At 45.0% G+C, this 11,528-nt stretch overlaps 1 long non-coding RNA gene across 1 annotated transcript; it reads left to right on the top strand.

Annotated features, from left to right (window-relative positions):
* Positions 1-10,913, top strand: LOC143509315 (uncharacterized). Its single transcript, XR_013129622.1, has 3 exons — positions 1-213; positions 901-978; positions 8,529-10,913. It is a non-coding gene; the product is annotated as an uncharacterized LOC143509315 (long non-coding RNA).
* Positions 10,914-11,528: the final 615 nt, after the last annotated feature.

Below are 11,528 nucleotides of genomic sequence, written 5' to 3'. Positions count from 1 at the left end.
CAGACTGATGGCTGCTTGGTCCTGAGCGATTCTCTTTCTCTCTACAACACAGAGGCTCTGAGTAATGACCATCATGCTTCCTGGCTAACCATCTCTACGATTAATAATGCACCCACATCAGTGAGGCCCAGGCACGGAGATGGGGGGGGCAGGACCTCCCGCCAGCAAACACCATGGAATGGCTCTCCTGTGCTGAACGCAAGGGCTAGGAAGGTAAGAGACAAGCAGCATGTCACTCACTTGACATTTCAGGACGTCTCTAAACGAAGGCTGTGAGATGTCCTCCAGTGCTTCATATGAGCCCAGCAGGACATGCACTGCTGATCGGCCTCTGACATCGATGGCTAAACACCAGCCCTCACGGTGAGGGTGCCTTATGGGTTCAGTGGTGAGGACGTGTCTCTGTTACACACACAGCAATCACACACACACACACACAGCAAACACACCTAGCAATTACACACACTGCAGTCACACACAAGCTACAGGAGCTCAATTGCTTTATTACTGGATTTTTAAAAGTCAACTAATGACATTTCACATAGCTACTGTATCATTGCTAACACACACACACACACACACACACACACACACGCACACACTGATGTAAATTATAACAAAAAGATCAGCTTAACACAACTGCATGTGGGTACAATGTGTGCTTATTCCAAGCAAGAGGAGAGATGGAAAGTGAGAGAAAGAAAGAGAGAGAGGAAGAGAGGGAGAGAGAGAGAGGAAGGGGAAAAAGAGAAACAAACACTCACATTCACACAGTCTGACTCATATTTCAATCCTCCAGCTTTGACTCAAATGTGTATCGAAATTCAGATCAGACTCCACGTCCACACTGTTTACAGAAATGTGATTTATGATCACACCACGTCCCTTTTTTTCTCGCAGGCAGCGGAGGGTCTTCAGAGGGGCTTTCCACCGCAGGACGGCTGGCCTGCAGAGGGAGCCGCACCCCAGACAGGCAGGGTATTCCTTCATTTGTTTGTCTTTTGTTTATTTAATAATTAGGAAGTACATGAGCTGTCCCAGTCAATCTCCAATCATATTAATCACTCTGGAAAACCTGAACCCAGGAAAAAGAAAACTCAGTAAAAGACCCAGCAGGGAGAACCATGTTACAGTGCTAAATGGGTTATGCCTGAGTACTTATGATTCCCTCTCTCTCTCTCTCTCTCTCTCTCTCTCTCTCTCTCTCTCTCTCTCTCTCTCTCTCGCTCTCTCTCTCGCTCTCTCTCTCGCTCGGGCAGTTTTAACGGACTGCTGTAAAGTCTGCCTTGCAGCTCTTGTCAGTGTCAGACAAATGTGTTGAGATGTTATCTGGCACAGCAGGAAGCTGGACCAGCCTCACACACAGCCACTCACAGGAAACCAGCCCTGTCGTCAGTGGAGTGCGTGTGACTACCCGATCCGTACACCCTGCCCGATCCGTACCGAGCATGCGCGAGAAAATGTGCACATGCGCGTTGCGATTGGCCCAGGCACGTATCGGGCAGATATTTGCGCATGCGTTAACACTTTACGACACTACCGTTACATTTTACGACACCTTTGTAAACAGTTAAAAATAATAGTAGTAATAATAACAATTAAATAATAATAGAAATAATAATAAATTATATTTATTATAATTGTAACTGCGGATTAATACATACACATACATTATAATATAATATAGATTTATACATTGGTTACATTGGGGAGAACATTGGTTTGGGGTGCAGGAAGTGTTGTAATAAAATAATGAAGGATTTCAGATTTTATGGCGAGTTAAAGGAGTATAAAGGAGCTATTCAAACCGACTTGTGACAAAAATATGCGACGCGAAATTCGTTGTGTATCTGAAAACTTTATAGTTAAAGGTAAGTTAAATTCAAACCATGTTCCTAGGTTAACAGTCGGTCCTGTCGTGGAATATAAAGTTAATAACTATGGTGGAACGTTTTCTTTTTATGTTTAGATAACCCGAATATTTTACATCGGACCAAACAAAAGGTAGGCCAAAAGTAACCGGCAATAACCCTGTCTCTAGTGCGTCGTACACCATGATGGTAACACCGGTGCCAGGGTTATTATGACACTCGATCAGAGCAGACCTCTTTTTCTCTTCAGTCAACATAACCAAACGCATATAATTTTTGTTTGGTCCGATGTAAAACATTCGGTTATCTAAACATAAAAAGAAAACGTTCCACCATTGTTATTTATAAATATATATATAAGAACTTTATATTCCACGACAGGACAGACTGTTAACTTAGGAACATGGTTTAAATTTAACTTACTTTCAACTATAACGTTTTCAGATACACGACGAATTTCACGTCGCATATTTTTATCACAAGTCGATTTGAATAAACCGTGGGAGATATACTCCTTTAACTCGCCATAAAATCTGAAATCCTTCATTTTTTAAATTAATTACAATGCTTCTCGTACGATCACAGACTCCGTTCACTACTTCGCATCTAGTAGTGTCGTAAAGTGTTAACGCATGCGCAAAATATCTGCCCGATACATGCCTGGGCCAATCGCAACGCGCATGCGCACATTTTCTCGCGCATGCTCGGTACGGATCGGGCAGGGTGTACGGATCGGGTAGTCACAGTGCGCCTCAGTGTTCCCCCAGCACGCCGTCAGAACTCCGTTAGCATTCCTGTAGTTTCTTCCCGTGTTCACTCAGTTTTCCGTTAGCATTCCTAGTGTTCCCTGAGCGTTTTGTTAGCATTCCCAGTTTCCTCAGTGTTCCCTTAGCATTTCGTTAGCATTCCCACAGATTCCTCAGTGTTCCCACAGTTTCCTCAGTGTTTCCTCAGCATTTCGTTAGCATTCTCACAGTTTCCTCAGCGTTCCGTTAATCTTCACAGTTTTCTCAGCGTTCCCAGTTTCCTCAGTAGGCCTATTCCCTTAGCATTACGTTAGCGTTCCCAATTTTCTGTGTTCTCACAGTTTACTCAGTGTTCCCTCAGCATATCATTAGCAATCCCAGTTTCCTCAGTGTTTCCTAAGCATTTAGTTAGCGCTCCCATTTTCCTCAGTGTTCCCAGTTTGCTCAGTGTTCCCTCAGCATTTTGTTAGCGTTCCTTAGTATTCCCAGTTTCCTCAGTGTTCCTTCATCATTGCCAGTTTCCTCAGTGTTCCCTCAGCATTTAGTTAGCATTCCCAGTGTTCTCAATGTTCCCAGTTTCCTCAGTGTTCCCTGAGCATTTTGTTAGCATTCCCAGTTTCCTCAGTGTTCCCTGAGCGTTTTGTTAGCATTCCCAGTTTCCTCAGTGTTCCCTCAGCATTTAGTTAGCATTCCCAGTGTTCTCAATGTTCCCAGTTTCCTCAGTGTTCCCTGAGCATTTTGTTAGCATTCCCAGTTTCCTCAGTGTTCCCTGAGCGTTTTGTTAGCATTCCCAGTTTCCTCAGTGTTCCCTGAGCGTTTTGTTAGCATTCCCAGTTTCCTCAGTGTTCCCTGAGCGTTTTGTTAGCATTCCCAGTTTCCTCAGTGTTTCCTGAGCATTTTGTTCGCGTTCCCAGGTCCTCAGTGTTCCCTCATCGTTCTGTTAGCGTTCCCACAGTTTCCTCAACAGTCCTTCAGTGCTCTGTCAGAACTCTATTAGCATTCCTGCAGTTTCCTTCAGTATTACCATACGACTCCCTTAGTGTTCCCTCTGTGTGTCGTGTTTTGCATGGAAACAGTAAAAACCAGCGGACTTGCCAAGCAGAAGATAAATCTGTTCAGAATCCTGTATGTTTGGTTTCTGGAGTTGACAAGTAGTCTGACAGGAATGGTGTCATTTCAGTTTGCATGCTTGCAGTCATGCATGTATGTGTGTGTGGGAGTGTGTGTGTACAAGTGTTTAAGTACAGTTTGTTGATTTAAAAAATGCTTGTAAAAGTTACAAAAAGTGCGTGTGTGTTCTGAAACAAAAATGTGTGTGTGTGTGTGTGTGTGTGTGTGTGTGTTGTCATGGTCCATGTGTGAACCAGCAGATACAGCCGTATGCAGGTTTATTGTTTGAAAGAATACACACCCCCATATAAAGGTCTAAACATGGTGAAGACCAGTATGGTCCCACCTAATGATGAACTTACAAAATAATACACCACACTCACGCAACAAAACCGCAGGAATATCAAATATTTTAAATATCTAAATTATTAAATCAACTACCTTCCCAGACCTTTTCAAACATCCCCCCTCATCAACCCCCACCTTCCCTAACCTCCACCCCACCCCCTTAAACCCCACCTTCCCTTTCTCTGCTCCACCCCCTAAACCCCATCTTCCCTAACCTCCACCCCACCCCCTTAAACCCCACCTTCCTCCCTCCGCCCCCTTAAACCCCACCTCTCCTCTCCTCACCCACGGATTTTTCTCTCCCCAGAAAAACATTGGTCACCCCATCACTGCCCATTTCCAAATATGTGAGGAATTTGTAAGAGAAAAAAGAGCAGGAGACATAGTCAGAATGAGAGAGACAGACTGACAGAGGTAGACAGACTTACAGAAAGAGAGAGTGAGACTGACAGAGAAAGACTTGGACAGTGAGACTAACAGTAAGACACTTACAGAGAGAAAGAGAGTGAGAGAGAGAGAGAGAGACTGACCGAGACAGACTTACAGAGAGAGAGAGTGAGATTGACAGAGACAGACGTACAGAGAGAGAGAGAGAGAGAGTAAGGTTGACAGAGAGACAGACTTAGAGTGAGAAAGAGGAAGAGAAACAGAAAAGATAATAAACAAAAGCCCTGAGACATTTAAAGCTATAATGGTTCTTGAGTGAGTGGGAGAGGGGGGGGGGGGGGGGAGGGAAAGAGAGAGGGGGAGAGGGAGATTGGATGAAAGAGAGGTGCAGTGCTGTATTTATTTCTCTCTGCCAGCCTGTTCAGGAAACAGCAAACATAGAGCAAGTGAAACTCAAGAGACATAGATGGAAATATGGCAGATATGTGCATACACACACACACACACACACACACACACACACACACACACACACACACACACACACACACACATACACATACACATACACACACACACACACACACACACACATACATACATACATACATACATACACATACACATACACACAAATACACACTCTTAAAATCTAAACAGAGATGAGTATCTGTCATAAAGCCACAATTTTTGGAAGAATCTTTGATGCTCTCTTATGGCCAGTATTTCCCACATCTACCATGAACTCCCTATAAACTACAGCAAGAAACTAAATAAAACATACAATGCAATAAACAATAAAACTTCCTTCAAAGAGTGTTTAAACAAATTTCTTTTCAACACTGTTTTCCCTGGTCTTACCCTGTGTCTGTTTTTAGATCCAGAAACAAAAGCCCTACATCCCATGCTTACACCCCTACCCAGTCTCTACCCTACACCCAGTCTCTACTCTACACCCTACCCAGTCTCTACCCTACACTCCTTCCCAGTCTCTACCCTACACTCCTTCCCAGTCTCTACCCTACACCCTACCCAGTCTCTACCCTACACCCTACCCAGTCTCTACCCTACACCCTACACAGCTTCTACCCTACACAGCCTCTACCCTACACAGCCTCTACCCTACACCCTACACAGTCTCTACCCTACACTCATTCCCAGTCTCTACCCTACACTCATTCCCAGTCTCTACCCTACACCCTACCCAGTCTCTACCCCACACCCTACCCAGTCTCTACCCTACACTCCACCCAGTCTCTACCCTACACTCCACCCAGTCTCTACCCTACACTCCACCCAGTCTCTACCCTACACCCCTACCCAGTCTCTACCCTACACCCCTACCCAGTCTCTACCCTACACCCTACCCAGTCTCTACCCTACACCCTACCCAGTCTCTAGCCTATGTCTTTACCCTGCACACACTTATCCTGCTCCCTTGCCCAGCACCCCATACCCTTAACCCACACCCACACCCAGCATGTGTGTACTCCTGGCCTACAGTGACTTTTCAAAGGCAAAACTTTCTTATTTCAATACTTCATTTCATTAAGACTTTGTCCTTCTAGCTGCATCACAGTAAAGACAAATAATTAAAACTGTATAAGACAAAAAAGGGAAAGTGAATGATAAATAAACAATAAATCAAACAACAGGCAGCTGCTCTCCATCTTGCAGGTTTGGGTTTATCTGAGCGTGAGTGTATGAAGTGTATCCAAATACAAGTACACACACACACACACGTTCATACACTCATATGTGGGAGTACAGACACTCACACACTGTAGTACATACATGCACGGGTACTCCTACGTTTGCACGCAAACATGCAAAAGCAGAAACGGAGTGCGTTGGAAATTAAGATGTTCTCATTCCATCCTACGTTGCTTAGTGTCTGTTAATCATATTAGACACAGATACATATAACTGTTTACTTTCAGGATGACATCACCTGGATCTCACACACACACAAACACACACACACACACACACACACACACACACACGCACACAGAATTGTACCCTCACATGCTCCTGACACCTCAAGTCAACAATAAGCCCCATCAACCACTTCAGACTGAACGTGAACCGAATCTGGACTGAATCCAGAAATCTGCTTCAAACTAACACACTGAGTTTCCGATCATCTCCCCACACCACAAACCCAATCAAACCCAATCAAACCCAACCTCATCTGCAGCTGGTGACCTCAGGCCAGCCAGGTGCCTTCAGCAGGTGGAGGGGTGTGGTTTTCTCACCCAGTCACATCACTGTGTGTCTCGTCTCTCCGTGTACATTACACACAATAACCATAAAGTTAGCTGTACTTATGAGTGAAGACCATGAGTCAAACAACAACTAACAAATGAACACGAATGTTTTACTTTGCACAAGTCTCAATTTGAAAAGAAATTGTGTTTCCACAGTGCATGTAGCAGAGGGCATCTATAATAGGCACACACACACACACACACACACACACACACACACACACACACACACACACACACACACACAAGCACATGTTCCTTGCAGGATTAATCTAGTCTGGGGCACAGGGCGATGAGGACACTTATACATCACAGTAAGAGGCTGTCTGATGTTTCAAAAACACACATACGCACCCATACACACCCACCCACACACACACACACACACACACAGAAGCAGCTGTAGTGAGCAGTTATGATGGAGTCCAGATGGATCTAGAAGTTTATTAAAGCTTTGTGAATTTTCAGTCATCTTCTTTGTGCCTACGTGTGTATGTGTATGCATATTTGAGTACACACATCTGTCTCTGTGATACAGAGTCCTTTATTATACTTGTAATGTCCTGTACCTTTCAGTAAGGCTGAGAAAGTCAGTCCTCATTTATAAAGCCACGGTGCATAACCTTTGACCTGGCCTCGCAACTTTATAGAATTCAAGAGACTTTCCACCTTGTTATGCTTTCCTCAGCCTGCTGTGAAACATCTCAGCTTTCACTACAAAAATACATCCACCAACCCCGAAGAGACGAGTCCCCGTCCAAAGGCTGGACCCAAATGCGGCAAGCTGCAGATTGCCCAGAATCTCAACAAACGGTCCCATGAATATCCAACCAGCAACACATGCCTTCATTTAGAAACCACCCATATGAATTATGAGTTTGTATGAAAGCCAACGAGAGCTGAATTTGTCTAAGATGTTTATCAAGGATTACTGCTTTTGGACCTCTTAAAGAGGAGATCTATAGTGTGTGTGTGTGTTTGTGTGTGTGTTGTCTCTCAGGTTGGTGAGGTAGTGTGTTTATAGATTTGCGCCATACCTCTCTGAAGCACAGCAGGTTAGAAAAATAGCAGCTTTGCTTCTCGTTTGATTGATTACAAAATAAGAACTTCTGCAGTTTCAGTCCAAACAGCCCTAAATCAAACATGTCACACGCTTCCGGAGTTTACACGGCATCTCAAAGCTGAGGATCGCAGAAACAAAGGGTTATTATACACACACACACATCTCACAAGTGTACACCGACTTTTCAGAAGAGCAAAAACACACACACAAACACACATATACGATTACACAACCATACATCAGCCCGTCAACTGAGTCAAAATCACACACACACACACACACACACACACACACACACACACACACACACACACGGCCTTGCTCAAAGAATGGAATCTTCTTTCCTTATGTTAATGAGAAACCACATTCGTGAAGTGCGAACATTTCACTGTGTCATGGCAGACATTCTAGGATCAGTCTTGTTCTGCAGTTGTTAGGCCTGTGTCATAGACCGCTCACAGCACCCTTCAAGTCCAGTCTGAGTCATTTGACATCACTCATAGTGTCTTCATTCAGTGAATCAGTTCAATATGGTGCATTCTCAGAACTGCTCAGAACTGTTCACACCCATACACAAGTCTCTGTTCTGTGTATAGGGCTTCCCTGCATGTTAATTACTCAGTAATTACTGAATCTTTACTGAAATGTTCAGTATATTCTGTTGCTGGTGGTGATGTTTTTCATTACTATTCTCAATTATTGTCACCATGTAAACTCTTTTCACCCGATTCAGATCGGACGGTTCGGCGAACCTCACAAGTTCTGTTAGGTCTGGACGGACTTCTCTTCTGCATTCTTCCTGTACAGGTATTTCAGATTTTGAAAGTTAGTTGTAGTTGTTGTCGTAAATGCACTTCATGGTGAGGTCACGCAGGAGAAAGCCCCGCCCACTTCATGGTGAGGTCACGCAGGAGAAAGCCGACCACGCCCACGAGCCGGACGCCTCAGTTGCTGTCAACGTGCTTCCTGCTCAACTTGACCTGGTTCTCAGGAATACGCTGTGGCATTACAAATGTCTGCGTGTCACACGGCTGAAACACCAGGCACAACCCAGAAGGCCCTCGGCGCAACGGCACAACAGACGAACTCGCACTCATCAGTCAGACGATGAGGCCTGACCTGCAGGTTTCAAAGAGTTCAAAGGTCAGGTGAACTCTAAGACACTTCAGGACAGTTGTATCAACCACATCTGACCTCTGACCTCTCTGCAGCTGAGAAATAGGTATATTAGAGGCTGCAGCAGTCAAAACAATTATCAGATGTATATACATTATATATGTGTATATACACTCACCGGCCACTTTTTTAGGTACACCTTGCTAGTACCGGGTTGGACCCCCTTTGCCTTCAGAACTGCCTTAATCCTTCGTGGCATAGATTCAACAAGGTACTGGTAACATTCCTCAGAAAGTCTGGTCCATATTGACATGATCACGCAGTTGCTGCAGATTTATTAGCTGCACATCCATGATGTGAATCTCCTGTTCCACCACATCCCAAAGGTGCAATATTGGATTGAGATCTGGTGACTGTGGAGGCCATTTGAGTAGAATGAGCTCATTGTCATGTTCAAGAAACCAGTCTGAGATGATTTGCACTTTATGACATGGCGCATTATCCTGCTGGAAGTAGCCATCAGAAGATGGGTACACTGTGGTCATAAAGGGATAAATATGGTCAGCAACAATACTCAAATAGGCTGTGGCATTGACACAATGCTCAATTGGTGTAAGAGCCAGTTAAGGGTTAATTTATACGAAGAAACGAAGCGCCTCTACAATTGGTACTAATGGGCCAAAAGTGTGCCAGGACAATTTCCCCCACACCATTGCACCACCACCACCAGCCTGAACCGTTGATCCAAGGCTGGATGGATCCATGCTTTCATGTTGTTGTCGCCAAATTCTGACGCTATCATCCGAATGTCGCAGGCAACATTTTTCCAATCTTCTATTGTCCAATGGTGAGCCAGTGTGAACTGTAGCCTCAGTTTCCTGTTCTTAGCTGACAGGAGTGGCACCCGGTGTGGTCTTCTGCTGCTGTAGCCCATCCACCTCAAGGTTGTGCGTTCAGAGATGCTCTTCTGCATGCCTCGGTTGTAACAACTGGTTATTTGAATTACTGTTGCCGTTCAGCTTGAACCTGTCTGGCCATTCTCCTCTGACCTCTGGCATCAACAAGGCATTTGAGCCCACAGAACTGCCACTCACTGGATATTTTCTCTTTTTCGCACCATTCTCCGTAAACCCTAGAGATGGTTGTGCGTGAAAATACCAGTAAATCAGCAGCACCAACAACCATGCCATGTCCAAAGTCACTTATATCACCTTTCTTCCCCATTCTGATGCTCGTTTTGGCCATGTCTACATGCCTAAATGCTTTGAGTTGCTGCCATGTGATTGGCTGACTCGACATTTGCGTTAATGAGTTAGTACTTCAGTCTGTCTGAGCTGGTATTGAATACATTAGTACTGTAGTCTGTCTGAGCTGGTACTGAATACATTAGTACTGTAGTCTGCCTGGGCTGGTACTGAATACTGAGAGTTCTGGCATCTGCCATTTCCAGAAGCATGAAACATTCCATTCTTGGACTTCTGTGTAAGAAAGGAGGCAGAAGAAACAAACCACAGCAAAGACAGAATGCACTGGCAAGGAGCCAGCCACCAAGGAATGCATCTCCACCTTCTCCACCCCCTCCTCCGCCAGCCTCCACCCACCCGTCTTCCTTGCCCTCTCTCTGCAGGTGTTGACTGACAGCTTGTTGGTATGATTGAGATCATTTGTCCACTGGCTTGTGTTTTTTTTTTAGTCTTTTTCTGAATGACAGTGAAGCCAGCAAACATGACAGCACAGCACTTAACATTCAACTGCTGGCATTTACAGGAAACACACACACACACACAAACACGTGTGTGCATGCACACAGGTGCTTACACATCTTTTAACCATTTTCAGATTACTATTCATAGTATCCAATACAATATGCAAATATAAAAATGAGTCACAGCAAAAGAAAAATATTTCCGTAACATATTTTTAAGTTTTTCCTCTTTTGTTTCATTCGTTATTATTTTCGATGTTATTGATTCTCTAGTAGTGATTTAGTGGAAGCTCTAACGTCGCCTCACAATCTTCACTCCGGACACAAGGGGGCAGTAGTTCCCAGTAGCACGTGTGATCATTATGAGCAGGTTCTCTCAGTGGAAGGCAGCCACACAACTACAGGACGTCTCCACACACAAGCCGGTCGCTCTTCATCTGGACAGCAAGGCGACATCACGAGTCGCCTCGTTTGCATTTTGACTTTGCAAACCACTGGTTAGTGAAGACAGAGATGGCTCAGAGATGGCTCAGAGATGGCTCATCTGATGACTCAGCTGGACAAACGCAGAACTGTGAGGAGCAAGAGAAGAGAAGACAGTCCAAGAGTCGCCGAGGAGCACGGACAGAGGGAGGGGAGCCGTCGAGAGCAACAGTGAACCTGCATCTTCACACCGCAGAGCGGTTACTCACCGTTACTCTCACTGTTACTCTCACTGGGGCTGGGCTGCACACGAGATCACTGAAACAGGAAGCACAGGAGAGCTCCCCTTTAGTTACGCAGATGGATTTCATCGTGGATGCTGTTCAGAAAACATCCCAGGGCGTCGGGGTCCTGCGGTGCCGCACACGCTTCCAGCCCGCCCGGGTCGCACAGGTGTTTTATCCTGACTGACATTTTATGACTCAGCCC

This window comes from Brachyhypopomus gauderio, chromosome 3, assembly GCF_052324685.1.
Source record: "Brachyhypopomus gauderio isolate BG-103 chromosome 3, BGAUD_0.2, whole genome shotgun sequence".
NCBI classification, from domain to species: domain Eukaryota; kingdom Metazoa; phylum Chordata; class Actinopteri; order Gymnotiformes; family Hypopomidae; genus Brachyhypopomus; species Brachyhypopomus gauderio.
This window is presented reverse-complemented; position numbering and strand designations above follow the sequence as displayed.